Source organism: Adiantum capillus-veneris, chromosome 12 (genome assembly GCF_014529385.1).
Source record: "Adiantum capillus-veneris isolate H3 chromosome 12, ASM1452938v2, whole genome shotgun sequence".
Lineage (NCBI taxonomy): Eukaryota > Viridiplantae > Streptophyta > Polypodiopsida > Polypodiales > Pteridaceae > Adiantum > Adiantum capillus-veneris.
The window spans coordinates 63,879,287-63,894,911 of NC_140942.1; positions in this window are offsets into that span (position 1 = coordinate 63,879,287).

Sequence of the window (15,625 nt, forward strand, 5' to 3'; positions counted from 1 at the left end):
GTCAGCCAATTCAAATCTTTGAAACATAAATATCTCATGTGATAGCGTATGAGTTACACTTGTGTGCACCAATCTATAAAACACCACATATTTTGTCAATGCAGATTAGTACTCAATGATTAACAAATAAAATTAAGTCTACCTACTAATTTTGAATTTAAGTATACTTACTCATTCTGAGACTTCAAAGCCAATAACAATTGTCCTTCTTGCTTCTTGTCCATCACCAAAAATTGACACCTTACACGCACATGGCGAGACAGAATGTGTACCAAGCTAGCAATAAAGAAACTTACAAAATGTTAGGATAAATCTCTCTCCATTAAAAAAAAAACCTTTAGCCACTTTAAAAGTATCTTACCTTTGCGCACACGTGATAGCCATGCTTTCACACAATGATTACCATCCCAAACTAGGAATTTTTTTACCTTTGAGATCCTCCCACTTTGTTCGTTCAATTTATGTCTCGAATGTCTCATGTTGAAGAACCCAATTTGGCCCCCACTCTTGAAAATCTAGTTGTGTCACATTGAAGTAGATACAGCTTCCAGGGCAAGTAAGAGAGACCGAAAAAGGGGAGATGCATCAACATAGCCATGACTATCAAAGGAATCACAAAATGCCTCAATTTGGTTAGAGACTGTGCGGATTGCCTCATTAGGAATCAATCTACACAAAGGGATCCATGGAGGAGGGCTATTTCGCTTAACAAATAAATTTGAAAACACATCACCTAACAACCCCAAATTAAGTGATTGTCCAAGAAGCCGTGTATGCCCAACTCCCACATCATTAGAGGTATCACGCCTCTCAGATTGTGATTGGCTAGCATTTTGTTTAGTGGGGACAATAATTGGAGCACAAGGTGATAGCATGGCAGTAGTTTGTTGCTCTTCATCTTCATTGACCACATCATGGGAAGGTGCACGAGTCCTAGACTACGCTTCCTCACTCAAAGCTCGATACACATGTCCATATCTAAGTGAGTAACCCTTTTTTGCTACCAAAAATGTGAAAATCCATTGTTTTGGTCAATGTTTAAATTGAAATTCAAGATATAACACACAAATAAAACTTAATACCAAACTTTATTTATATTCATTGCCTTTTGCACTCGTTTCTTGGAAGCCATACCTTGTTCACAAAACCTACAAACCAGCAAGTTTGTCAAAAATAGATAATGTAGACTTTTAAACAGCCAAATTACAAACTGATGATGTGGATAAGTGCAACAACTTCCATGAGTGAACACGGATGACCCCCTTCAAGAACAACTTCGGCAACAATTTTCACCTTGTGTAAACCTTTGTGAGAACTCGTTCAGAGGAATGTGATTCTCATTACTTTAAGCTTGATGAGAGGGTCATCTGCTTAACGTGGATGACCCCCTTCATGAACCTTCACTTTTGTGTGATCTAATTTTAAGCGTGTGAACTTGTTTAGAATCATTTTAATGCTTTAATTAACTCTGATTAGCTTGTTGGAAGAATTTCCTGCGTGTGAAAGCCTCATTAGCTTCAATAAATCTAAATTAGTTTGATGAGAGGGTCATCTGCGTTAACGCGGATGACCCCTTCATGAACCTTTGATTTTGTGTGAGCTAAATTTTTGCTTGTGAAAGTCTCATTAACTTAAATAAACCCTAATTAGTTTTATGAGAGGGTCAACGCGGATGACCCCCTTCATAAAACTTCGCTTTCATGTGAACAGATTTCCTACGTGTGAACCCCTTCATTAGCTTGAACAGATTTCCTGCGTGTGAACAGATTTCCTGCGTGTGAACCCCTTCATTAGCTTTTAGAAACACTCATTAGCTTGATGAGAGGGTCATTTGCGTTAACGCAGATGACCCCCTTCATGAACCTTGGCTTTCATTATTCCACACAGGAATGCGTATTTCATTTTCTACCTCCCGTGCTCGTCCCACCTAGCCTCATTTCTAATCTGAGCAGAACAAGAGAGCCTACAGATGCCATTTTTTGAGTTTACGGCCTGTGTGGATTTTTGTACATGTGTATGCAATCTAAAGGAGAGCATCCTTCGTGGGAAAAGTCTTAGCTACACACACTTTCAACTTAAGAAAGCGTTGTGTATGCAATCTAAAGGAGAGCATCCTCCCTGGGCAAAGTCTTAGCTACACATCCTTGCAACTTAAGCAAGCACTGCAACACACGCGCGCGTGCACACACACACACACACACACAGGACCTTCACAATTGATGTGGGGAGAGAGAGAGAGATTGAGATTGTAGACCTAGGTTGTAGACCTGCATGCAGGCACCACTAATGTCAGAGATTGTAGACCTGCACGTCTGCACCACTAATTTTAGAGGTGTGTTGTCGTTGTGTGTGTGTGTGTGTGTGTGTGAGTGAGAGAGAGAGAGAGAGAGAGAGAGAGAGAGAGAGAGAGAGAGAGAGAGAGAGAGAATGAAGGGGTATAGTAACACTTCAAAAGGCCAGAATGACCTTGTGATTTTCGTTCCGTGTCGGAGTAAAATAAAAATAGCTACTAAATTGCCCTTAATTACACTAAAACTTGCATAAATTTCTCAATTTTTTTAAAGGCAAGCTAAGAATCTAACGAAGATTTGACAATTTCAACCGATTAAAATACATCGGATCCCGGTGTTTTTTTCCTATCGCTAGAGAGCAAGAGATTTCCTACTCATGGCTCAGTGGATCAAATCTACCAGTGCTATGAAATATAGCCGCCTATCCTGGCAAGCATGAAACAGTCATCATTTCATCTTTAACACACCTCTTTTATCCATGACATATCAAAGTCCAATTTTAACTTGCAATTTTGGGTACTTTTATAATCTAGAAAGCGCTCTGTTACATTCTATCACTGTTTGAGCTTGCCATTCTCCACCTTTTGCTTTGACAATGGTACATTGTATCACTATAGAGTGGGAGGTAGGAGGTTGCAACAAGAAATCTCAATCTTTGTCAATCATCTATCCATCTACACTAGTTAGCCATGAATATCTTGAAGGATTTTTACCATCATCATACACACTTTTTGTTGTCAAGGCTATTATGGACAAGGGAGACCTTGTAGACATTGTTGGTCATCACAACATGGCCAGGAATAAAAACCATCTTCTTGACACCTCTATAAGCCAAATGTATAGGCTTGTCTACAACCCTCTAGTTGTTGTTGATAGTCTTGAATCTGCAAGCAACGAGATCACGCCAAATGCTCAACCAAAAGCCTCTTCCAATGAGATAGATAGTATGTCAAAGAATCCTTGTGTTGAGATATTGAGTAGCTCATCTGAGGGTACCAATATTGATCTTCAACACTTTTCTTCAAGAGAAAAGACCAGGGATTTCACTGACGTTGTGAGCGGGATGGAAACACAGAGAACGCCTCTATAACAACCCGACACACACTCTTGGGAAGATACACACACACACTATGGGGCACCACTTGGCTTACAAAACCCACCTGGCCGAGACAGGGAACACACCAATGGAGCGAGAGGAGAGAGACTATCCGTTTACCCACTCCACAGAGAGAGAGAGAGAGAGAGAGAGAGAGAGACACACACACACACACACCCAAAACACTCAGCTCAAAAAAGGAGAACTTCTGATGTTTAGATACAAATGATCTTGATCCAACACCAATGGGGAAAATAGCTCACACAATATGGGTAAAATATGCCAGATACAATCACAAATTGGAGCAGAAACTTCGCTCATAGAAGAAACTTACACAGCCAAACAATAGAAACATAGTGAGGATTTTGGCAAAATGGACAGCGCCATCGCGTCCAGAACGGCCCAAAACCCCAGTCTACAGTGTCAAAGTGCTCAAATCCAACCTCGGATGAGCAGTTAACGACCAAAACAGGCTCCAAAAACCCCAAAAACACAGTTGCGGCGGTTCCTCCTCTCTTCTCCACATTTTTTCTGGTCTTCTCTCTGTTTTTTCAGTTCCCACACTTAGCTTTATTACTTAGGCACCCTTGGCCTTTTAGATGACCTCAAACGGACCCCGAACAGGCCAAAAACTGACCTTGCAGTGCATAGTTGTCACCTTTTTGCATCATCCGCACACCTGGCACTCAACTTTTTCCAATGATGCATCCCGCCACCACGTGAAGTGGACCCAAAATATGGTCCTCATGATGATCTTTCTGCATAATTAGCACAAGAAAACACCCACGTCGTGTCTGTACTTATCCACGTGCAAGTATTGACCCCATTCGACCTCCTGACGCCACTAGATGCTATCTGACGCACCTGCTTACCTCATGTTGTTGGCCCGCGGATAGCTTCCTCGAGAAGTTCTACACGCTACCAAATCCTCATTATTGTAGAAAAAACACACTGGTACTGGTAACGATGAAAATCGATACACTATGTACATGTTGTCCTACCTGTACACATGTGGGCCCCACATAACCACCTGGCTCTGGGAAATGGGCAATCCTTTATTTGATGCACCATTCATGGGTATGTACATATGCGCAATCCCTTGCTCCAAAAAACTTCTGACATAATTTGCCCATCCCCTAGCCTGCTAGAGCATTCATGCTCAGTAGCAGCAACACTAGTAGATGCTCATTCCACCTGGATCCCACACAAAAACACTTGGCATTCCTTGCATCAAAAGCTTAATCAAGGTTCCACCTGGCTCCCAAGGAAAACCTGTAGAGATTCCATACATCAACTTTGCACCAAGAAAACCATCAATTACTTTGGCATAGACCTGCATGTGCAAATATATCTCCTTCTCCATAGCTAAGAGGTCTCCACTGATCATTTGTGTCATCAATTCCTGCTTCTTTGACAACTCAACCTTGGTTTGCATCAGCCCTTCAATCACTTCATAAGGCCCTTCACTTTCATCTTCAACTTCATTCGCAAATGCAACTAAACCAGACTCCTGGATTCCTTTGTCTATCAAAAGAAATGCAACATCAGCATCTTCATCAGTGCTGGTAGTACTATCATTGTCCTCATCAGTCATTGTGGAAAAGTCTTCATCACTAGACTCATCCTCATCCTCATAAAGCTCCTCCAATTGTTTCCTTGTGTCCATATTGTATAGCTTCTTGGCACCTGTCTTTCCATATAGGCTAACTGTACCGCATCGCCAATCCTGAACAGCTCCCACTGCACGTAACCATGGTCTGCCCAGTATAATAGGATATGCTCCCAATCCTGCTGGAATCACATGAAAATCAACCACCACCTTTGCATCATACGCCTCCACTTCTAAGCTCTTTACAACACCCAAACATTTTACTTTTTGATGGTTTTCCAATCTGATCCGGAAGCCTGACACCCCAGACACTGTAAGACCCATCTTCTCAACTCATGAGTGTGTTATGATGCATATTTGGGCTCCACCATCCACATAACCTTGTCCCAGATTTTTTATTTTATGCCACACATCTACTATTGGACAAATGTCTGGTAGCTCATCCATCGCCAACACAACCTCTCTCTGGCTCTTTCTCCATTGGGTTAACCATCCTCTTCCACTGTCGCTTTAGCTTAGGCACCATCTCTATAAGCTGACCAAAAGTAACATATGCCTTCCTGCTTGTCAGATCCTCCTTCAAGTCATAGCTTAATTGCCCATCCCCTAGTAGTAAATCTGACACATGAAGCTTGCTACGAGCCCTTCTTTTCCTCTTGGCCTTGACATCCTCACCTTCATGGCTCTTTCCCTTCTTGTTACTAGGACCTGGGGCACTTCTTCCTTCCTTCTCCTCTGTAGTCCTCTTCCCAATAGGCATCACTAATGTATCCTCTACCTTTGATGCCTTCTCCAAGGTAACCACACTTAACACTTTTGTCTTTCCCTTTTCCTCTTGGGTTAATCCACCGGTTCCTTCGTCTCCCTTAATTTCAATTCCATAATCATTTGACCTAGTTAGCACCTGTCTTGGCAATGGATACATGTCTCCCCCCATCCTTGGTGGCTTATCACATTGCGGGCTAATGTGGCCCAACTCTCCACAATTATAACATGTGGGCGTCTGCCTCCAAAACCTACCATTGCTTTGTCCAACACCATTCCTAGGTCTTTCTTCACCTCTTGGATGATTTGCAAACCTCCCTCGACCTCGATTATTTCCCACTTGCCCTAGCATGTTTAGGCTGAGATTCTTCATTAAATCTATGACTTGCCTCATGTCTTGCCTTAGCCCATCATCTTGCACTGTTGTAGTGACCACTGCTGGCATAACGTGAGGAGTAACAGCAACCACTGGTTCATGATGAACCCCTGGCATACGACCTTGTAAAGAGTCCATAGGTTGAAATTCAGACCTCATGGGCAAAGACTCCACCCCTAACTGGCTCATTTTTCTTAACTTCCACTCTTTGTTCCTTGCTACCTCTAGTGCATCTTCATATGTCCTAGGCTTCTTTAGCTCCACTCTCCAACGTATATTCTCCCAAAGACCAGCCAAGAACCTGTCCTTCTTCATCATGTCAGGTGGGGGTACCTGTGGTCTTAAGGCCTTGCATATCCGCTCCCATGCCAATGAAAACTTATGTATGTAAGCATCTACTGGCTCACCTTCCTTTTGCACCAAACAATGTACTTCTTGCCACACTTTGTCAGGATCTTCTATCTTCACAAACTCCACTTCCAATCCATGCCTTAGATTGTCCCAACTCAATCTTACAGGTGGATCAGCCACACGCAACTCCTCTTCAAATGCTTTGTACCAAACTCATGCATCACTCTTCAAACAAATTTGGAGAAGACGTAACATCTGCGCAGGGTCATGAATCTGGTTGCTAATGCAGGCAACCTCCATCTTTTCCAAAAAGTCTTCCACATCTTCATTACTTCTTCCATGAAACTCCAGATAAGAGAAAGCCATGGCTACCCAAGTTACGATGCTTTGAGAACCCCTTCGAACACACGTGCAAGAACCCAAAACTTTTCACTACCCAATCCCCAGAAACTTCAATGGAGCTCAACTTTAGATAAGGACAAACACATGCATATCAAATGAGTTTTCATAGTTAATCATTGGAATTACAACAGGCAAAGGACATTCCAGGATCTCTCGTAATCTTCTTGGCCCGAACATAAAGACTATGTGTTGCTGGAAAAAAATCTTCCTGGACACATGAACATTTATTTGGATTCTCTGAGTTAAATGAAAAGGAGTGAATTGAGGGCCATTTTGATCATCCATTAAAGCCAACAATGCATCTCCCAAGAAAGCACACCTGTCTTATCCTCTAATTTTGCCAAAATTTTAGCAGCATAATAGCATAAATGGCTCAAAAGACCAAAAAACCAACCATCACAACTTGGAAAAATTTTGACAGAGTTTCCCCAGAAGTAGAGCAATGAGAACCCAAAATATAGACTGTATATGTATGCATAAATTGCCAACAATAAAACCCGAGCATCAAGTAGGAATCACTAGTACATAGCCTATGGCGAGGTCACGAAAAGGGTGCTCCAGCTACCTGTATCACCAAAAGGATCTCCACATTTGAGAATCCCCCAGCTCAATAAAACCTCACGCTATTGACCCTCACACGAAGGCTTATGAAAATCGCGTATAGTCAAGTCTCAGAAATGACTATCTTCCAGACCAAGTCTTAGAAATGGCTGGGACTGCCAAATAAAACCAAATATGGCTCCACAAAGGCGTACAATGGCAATTTCCACAAGTAACGTACAATCCAGCAGACAATGCGCTCAAACAGGCGCAAAGTGATGCATACCCACAACAACTGCAAGTGACACCACTGCTAATATATCACTGTACTCCAGCTACTTGTACCTATGTGAATCACTTGTACCTGTACCTGTCCCTGTAGCCTGTAACCTATAGTCTACAACCTATAATCCCGAATCTCGAAGCTTGAAGCTCGAAGCCGAAGGTACTCGAAGAAGATCCTCAGTGGGGGCGCCAAAAGAATGTGAGCGGGATGGAAACACACAGAATGCCTCTATAACAACCGGACACACACTCTTGGGAAGATACACACACACACTATGGGTCTCCACTCGGCTTAACAACCCACCTGGCCGAGACAGGGAACACACCGATGGAGCGAGAGGAGAGAGACTATTTGTTTACCCACTCCACAGAGAGAGAGAGAGACACACACACACACACACCCAAAAAACTCAGCTCAAAAGAGGAGAACTTTTGATGTTTAGATACAAATGAGCTTGAGCCAACACCAATGGGGCAAATAGCTCACACAATATGGGTAAAATATGCCAGATACAATCACAAATTGGAGCAGAAACTTCGCTCATAGAAGAAACTTACACAGCCAAATAGCAGAAAAATAGTGAGGAATTTGGAAAAATGGACAGCGCCATCGCATCCAAAGCGGCCCAAAACCCCAGTCTACAATGTCAAAGTGCTCAAATCCGACCTCGAATGAGCAGTTTACGACCAAAACAGACTCCAAAAACCCCAAAAACACAGTTGCGGCCCAAAACCCCAGTCTACAATGTCAAAGTGCTCAAATCCGACCTTGGATGAGCAGTTTGCGACCAAAACAGACTCCAAAAACCCCAAAAACACAGTTGCAGATGTTCCTCCTCTCTTCTCTACGTTTTTTCTGGTCCTCTCTCTGGTTTTTCAGTTCCCACACTTAGCTTTATTACTTGGGCACCCTTGGCCTTTTAGATGAACTCAAACGGACCCCGAACAGGCCAAAAATTGACTTGCAGTGCATAGTTGTCACCTTTTTGCATCATCCGCACACCTAGCACTCAACTTTTTCCAATAATGCATCCCGCCACCATGTGAAGTGGATCCAAAAGATGGTCCTCATGATGAAATTTCTGCATAATTAGCACAAGAAAACACCCACGTCGTGTCTGTACTTATCCACGTGCAAGTATTGACCCCATTCAACCTCCTGACGCCACTAGATGCTATCTGACGCACCTGCTTACCTCAGTCGTCGGCCCGCGGATAGCTTCCTCGAGAAGTTCTACGTGCTACCAAATCCTCATTATTGTAGAAAAAACACACTGGTACTGGTAACGATGAAAATCGATGCACTATGTACATGCTGTCCTACCTGTACACATGTGGGCCCCACATAACCACCTGGCTCTGGGAAATGGGCAATCCTTTATTTGATGCACCATGCATGGGTATGTACATATGCGCAATCCCTTGCTCCAAAAAACTCCTGACAACGTAATTACAATCGTGTGATTACGTTAATAACTTTAATATTAACACAAGAAAATCACGTGATCACGTTAATTGTTAACGTGATCTTGATGGCGACCTATAGAAACCAATAGAGCCGGTAGGCCTGCCGAGCTTTTACATTTTCGCGGCGAGGCCCGCCGGGCTTTAGGGTTTTCCCGGCGGGCCCGCCGGGAAAATGAAAAAGCCCTGCGGACCCGACTGTATATAGTAAACCTCTTCTTACTTTGGCATTTGAACTAGGCAAATCTCTGGGGAGTGTATTCGAGTGCCAGGTATAGTCATCTCCTTGTGAATTGACCTAAGGTTACAGAGTCACAGGTCCTTTTTTTTTTGGCTGAACGTGATTCTAAATTCGATAACCACTTCTAAAAATATTTAAACTTTTCACTGAACATAAAGGTACGAAACCAAAACAGATGAGAATTTGGAGAGTCATGCTCATTGTGACGAAGCCATTGGTCCATAAAAGGGCTGAACTTGGTTTTAGAAGATGAGTATATTTAAATAATGAGTTGATAGTCAAGGGTCGGATGTCCTGTACTAGTGTACTGGGTATATAAAGATCCTTGAAGTCTTGCATTTTTCACCATCATAGAGTTGAATTGATATACATTTTCATTGCACAATATGAGAGCTATAATCCTTAACTGGTTGAATTAGCTTTTATATATTGAATTGGATGCATAAGGAGGCTACAATCCTTAATTGGGTACAAGTAGTCCTTAATTGTGTAATTGTATCGAAGATTTCATTGCCTTGTTTCACTACAACACTAAACGAAGATATCGACTCGCCTATATTGACGGCCATACCTTTCCACGCGTATATCGACGACATTAGTGGGCGTCGCTATACGCGTCGCTATACGTGTCGCAATGTGCGTCAATATACGCGTGGAAAGGCTTTATTTGCCACGCGTATAGCGACGCGTATATTGACACCAAAAAAATTGGGGGAAAAAAGCGAAACCCGCGTGCAGGGGCCATTTTCGCCTGCTAGGGTCTTGGCCGAAACCTGCTGCACAGGTATTATGTCCATCTCTACTCTCCCCAGCCCCTCTCTCTTGCTCTCTCTCTCTCTCTCTCTCTCTCTCTCTCTTTCCTACACACACACACACGATGTAGAGAGAGAGAGAGAGGTGTGTGTGTGTGTGTGTGTAGGAAAGAGAGAGAGAGAGAGGTGTGTGTAGGAAATAGAGAGAGAGAGAGAGAGATAGAGAGCGGTATGTGTGTGTAGGAAAGAGAAAGAGAGAGAGGTGTGTGTGTGTGTAGGAAAGAGAGAGAGAGAGAGAGAGAGAGAGAGAGAGAAATGTGTGAGTGTATGTAGGTAATCAAAGAGAGAGAGAGAGAGAGAGCGAGAGAGAGAGAGAGAATTAATGTATGCTTAGGAAATTAAAACTAAAGAAAAAAAAATTAAAGAGAGAAATGAAATGAAATGTTATATTAACATCTTCGAAAGGCCAAAGTGACCTATGAGACATGAGACAAGAAAGTTACAATGTGATGGATCTGATACAAAGTCAGAGTAAGAAGATGACAAAATAAAATATTATGGAATCCTAAACTGCTGGGTGTGGACTAAACGGCTAAACGAGCTATTTGGGATAGGTAGATCTCCTCCATGGTCAGTACTCTGACCGGACGTTGTGCATGTCGAGCCAAAGTGACCTAGCTAGATCCTCTGATGCAGCCTCTGTCGATGTTGTGTAGTCCTCCGCAGTCGTGGGCGTCTAGATCTCCCTAGATCAGTCGCTCGTTCGATCATTAGAGAGATAGGGAAGGAGAGAGAGAGAGAGAGAGAGAGAGAGAGAGAGAGAGAGAGAGAGAGAGAGATAAGAAATAGAGAGATAGAGAAAGAGAATTATATATATATATATATATATATATATATATATATATAGAGAGAGAGAGAGAGAGAGAGAGAGAGAGAGAGAGACGGAGAGAGATAGGGAAGTGGAGCTCCAGGAGTTATGGCAGAGAAATAGGAAAATAGAGAAATAGAGAGAGATAGGAAAATAGAGAAAGAGAGATAGCGAGAGCGAGATCGAGAGAGAAAGAATGAGAGATAGGGTACCTAGACAGAGAAGAAACTATGGAACTAAAAGAGGCAAAGGGGTTTTGCCTGCTACATGCATTGCCATGTACACCTGGGAGTGCACATATGTGTCTACCCATATAGGATTTGACCAATAAAGACGAGATTTTGACCCGGTGGTCCTGATCTCCGTACACCTCTGGACCGAGGTGTACGAAGATTGGGCAAGACTAGAGAATGCGAGGTAGTTTACATTGTGAGGAGTATATATATATATATATATATATATATATATATATATATATATATATATATATATATATATATATATATATTATAAAACAGCACTCATAATCATTGTAGATGGCAAGGTCATCAACTAACATGGAGGAAAAGATTGCATGCTCGTCCACGCTCTGCAAGTATCAAATCTTGCGCAAGCGTAGGATATGTAATGAGCATGTGCACAAGTACGGAGAGTTTTCTAGAGAAACCGTACAAAATCTGCGATACGACTCCTACAGAAGGGGCATTGATTTCCGCGACATAGCACCTACATCTGAGAGAGAGAGAGAGAGAGAGAGAGAGAGAGAGAGAGAGAGAGAGAGAGAGAGAAAAGATTATGCGTGAACGTCCGCCCAATATAGAGCCACGGATGGAAGCAGAAAAGGGCTTACAGACAGAAGGTGACGGCATGGAGGAGATGCTGGATGCCTTCTTCTAGACAAGCGAGGAGAACGCGAACGAAGCAGCACCAGAAGCCGTGCGCCTATCTCCTGAAGACATATTGATAAAGTTGGCACGTCAACCAATCTATGAAGGCGCCAAAATATCTGTGCTTCGTACTTGTTTGGCGTTTTTGAATCTTCAGTCAGTGTACGGGTGGTCAGATGCAAGTGTCACTGCTTTGTTTAGGTACGTAATTTACAAAAGAGATTTTCCGATTGCAACGGTGATGTGCTCGGAGAGCTTTAATTTTAATTTAATGTGGCTTAAACAGGTTATTGTGGGAGCAACTTCTCCCGGCTGGCAATGAAATGCCCCCCTTCAGGCCAGACGCAAAGCAACTTCTGACCTCAGTTGCCTTGGACTACAACAAGATTCATGCATGTCCAAATGATTGCATTCTTTTTCGCAATGAATTCGTAAATTGTCTGTCGTGTCCTAAGTGCGGAGCAATGCGCTATAAACAAGATGCAGTTGGCGAGACAGTGCCAGCTAAAGTGTTGCGTCATTTCCCTATTATTCCTAGGATAAAAAGAATGTTTCGTTGTGGTTTCATTGCAAAGATGATACGGTGGCATTCTACGAATAGATCCACTGACGCAACATTTAGGGTGCCCACTGATTCGAAGGCTTGGAGGCACATTGAAGATACCTGGCCACATTTTAAGAGTGAACCACTCAATTTGCGTTTGGGCATGGCAATGAATGGAGTCAATCCATTTGGCTTGAGAAGCTCGTCATGGAGCACTTGGCCTATGTGCCTTATCAATTACAACTTCCCGCCGTGGCTTGCTATCAAGAAGGGTCATTTGATTTTAAGATTGATTGTACCTGGTAAGTTCAAAGCAAAAAACATGGATGTTTATCTAGCTCCACTAGTTGACGAGCTCCAGGAGTTATGGCATGGGATCGACATAGCAGATGCGGTTGAACCAGTAGGACAACAGCATGCAAGGATACATGGACTTCTTATGTGGACTATGCATGATTGGCCAGGCTACGGAGAAGCTTCTAGTAATGGATATTGATTTACAAAATTCTCGCTATTCGCAAGCCCTTTGCCTTGGCCTGATTCATGCTTTGATATATGCAGGACTAACAACTTCAGGATACAATGCATGTCCAATTTGCGGGCAGTCTTTGGATGTGCGCTATTCTACCTCTCTTCAAAAGACAATTTATCAAGGCCACCACCGTTATCTTCCAGATGGCCATCACTTGATCAAGGGGTGTTTAACGGAGGAAGTGCGGACCTGCATATACAAGATTTCAGAGCTAGTGCGGTGGATCTCTTCCAAGGAGATACGGGAGGAATCTATTGCAGTCGCAAGGGCTAACTCCATTGAGCTAGTTTGCATGATTGAGAAGTATCTACCCACGATCTGCCTAACTATCCAAATGCACTTGCTCGTCCATGTAGTAGATGAGGTTGCAGTGGCAGGTACAGTCCACAGCCGTTGGATGTTCTTTCTAGAGCGGTTCATGAAAACACTTAAGGGTTTTGTTTGCCAAAAAGCGCGTCCAGAGGGGAACATGGCAGAAGGATGGCTGGTGCAAGAGTCTCTTGTATTGATGAACGAATTTCTATCCGTTTCTGACCCAGAAATGCCTCGACTGTGGAGTGATGAGGAGGATGCAAGACTGGTGGGAGAGGAGCCGCAAGGGCAAGGGGTGCCGAAGAAAATGAACCTAGCCATGCGAGAAAAGATCATGAAGTTCTGTATACTAAATTCAGCGCCGATGCAAAAATAGCTTGAAAGGTACGAAGAAGAGAAAGAGAGACGCAATCTAGAGCGACAGGATTTCAGGCGAAGTCGAACGACTAGAGGCTTACCCTTGCCATACTATCTCGCTCCTCTACCTGAATTCCCTACAATGGCTTGGTTGGACAAGATAGTGAGAGCAGCTCGACAGATCGGAGTACCCATATCTCTAGAAGAGGAAGAGCTGGCTATTGGATGTGACTGGAAGTATCATACATACATGGCACTGTGGTCGCATGGAAAGCATTTCAGAACACAACAAATTGACAGCAGAAGAAACACGTTTGACTGTGGGGTAATGGTTAGTTTCATGCAAAAGAGCAAGGCCAGAGCTAGAGACACGAATGAGAGCACTAGCAACCTGGATTACTGTGGTCTGGTGTCAGATATCCTGAAAGTAAGCTTCAGGCGGTTTGAGATGTTTTTGTTGGATGTGAAGTGGTTCAAGGTGATTACTTTTGGTCGCAATGCAACGGTACGCAAAGATGGAAACAAACTTGTGCAAATAGATTCTACAAAGACTTGGACAGATGCGAGCGACACATTTGCTCTCCCCGAACATTGCGAGCAAGTGGTCTTTGTACCGGACCCTCGAGAGCGACAATGGTGGTTTGTGGTTCAGGTTGCTCCAAGAAATAAACAAGTATTTGACGGGCAAGATCTCCTGGAGGAAATTCAGTCAGACGACGTCCATACTACTGTGACATTAGATGAGATGGACGAAGGTATGGCAGAGGAAGCTGACAGATATACGAGGGATGACGCAGACGAGACAGAATTGACACTTGTAGATGAAGATGCAATGGATGAAGACAATCTGCCAGAATGAGTTGGGGCAGAGTTATGTTTGCAATTAGAGATAGACGATGATACGGTGCAAGATCTTATTGATGATGCCTCACTCGTCGAGGCCTAGGCCTGTAAGTGTTTGTGTGAAGACTTTGATTTAAAATTAAGCTTAAAGTTAATTTAAACAACTGTGTTTTGACTCTTTATTTTACTTTCTTTGTGCAGGACTTTAGTATGGCAGACGAGATTCCAGATCCCGCTTGCATGAGTGCAGATGCATTCATGGGCTTCGTTACACGAATGACACCTGCTCAGATGGCAGAGGCTTCTCAGTACTGGGTAGCCAGAGGCACGGGTACTACGCCTCCGGGCTTCACACCCGAGGGTCCGACGCCTAGGGGGGGGACGCCTACGGGGTTCAGGACGCCTATGGGTACGACTCCTTCTTCTCACATCACGGCCGCTTCGACACCTAGGGGTGGGGCAGAGGCGGGTACGTCCTCATCTCCGCAGCACAGGCGCACTCGCCGATCTCGGCGATCGTCAGGTGGAGTTGGTGGTTGCTGTGGAGGAGGGTCCATAGATTCTTCGATCCCTCCTCGCTCACGACCCCCGTCTTACCCAGGCACACCTCTCGACACACCTCTTGGCACACCTCGGAAACCTTGGGGGGCACACGATCCTAGTGTCTCCAAGCTCTATACTGTACGGGGAGATGGTTCTGCTGACATAGATAGAGTCGGGACTGAGATGCGACAACGGATTCGCCAGCTCGTGGAGCTACAGTTTTCGACCAGCATTCTCACGTCTTGGGATCAGCAAGAAAAGAAAAAAGTCACTTACATAGTGGAGACCATCCTAAGAGAGTACCAACCTGCGCCGGGTTCTTCCGTTGTTTCGACGCGGTGGATCAAGGGTGTTGCACGAGACACCATCAAACATCGACGAGATGCAGCTCGGAAGGCTTTCAGGACCGGCTCGCCGAAGCCCTCGGGCATCCCACACGAGACGTGGCTGCAGATCAGGGAGGATGAGCGGACAACGTCCACGTGGTTCAGACAGCAGCGTGAGGCCACACATGTATGACAGATGACTAGGGGGACATCTCATCTTGGCAGCGGAGGCTTTGACACC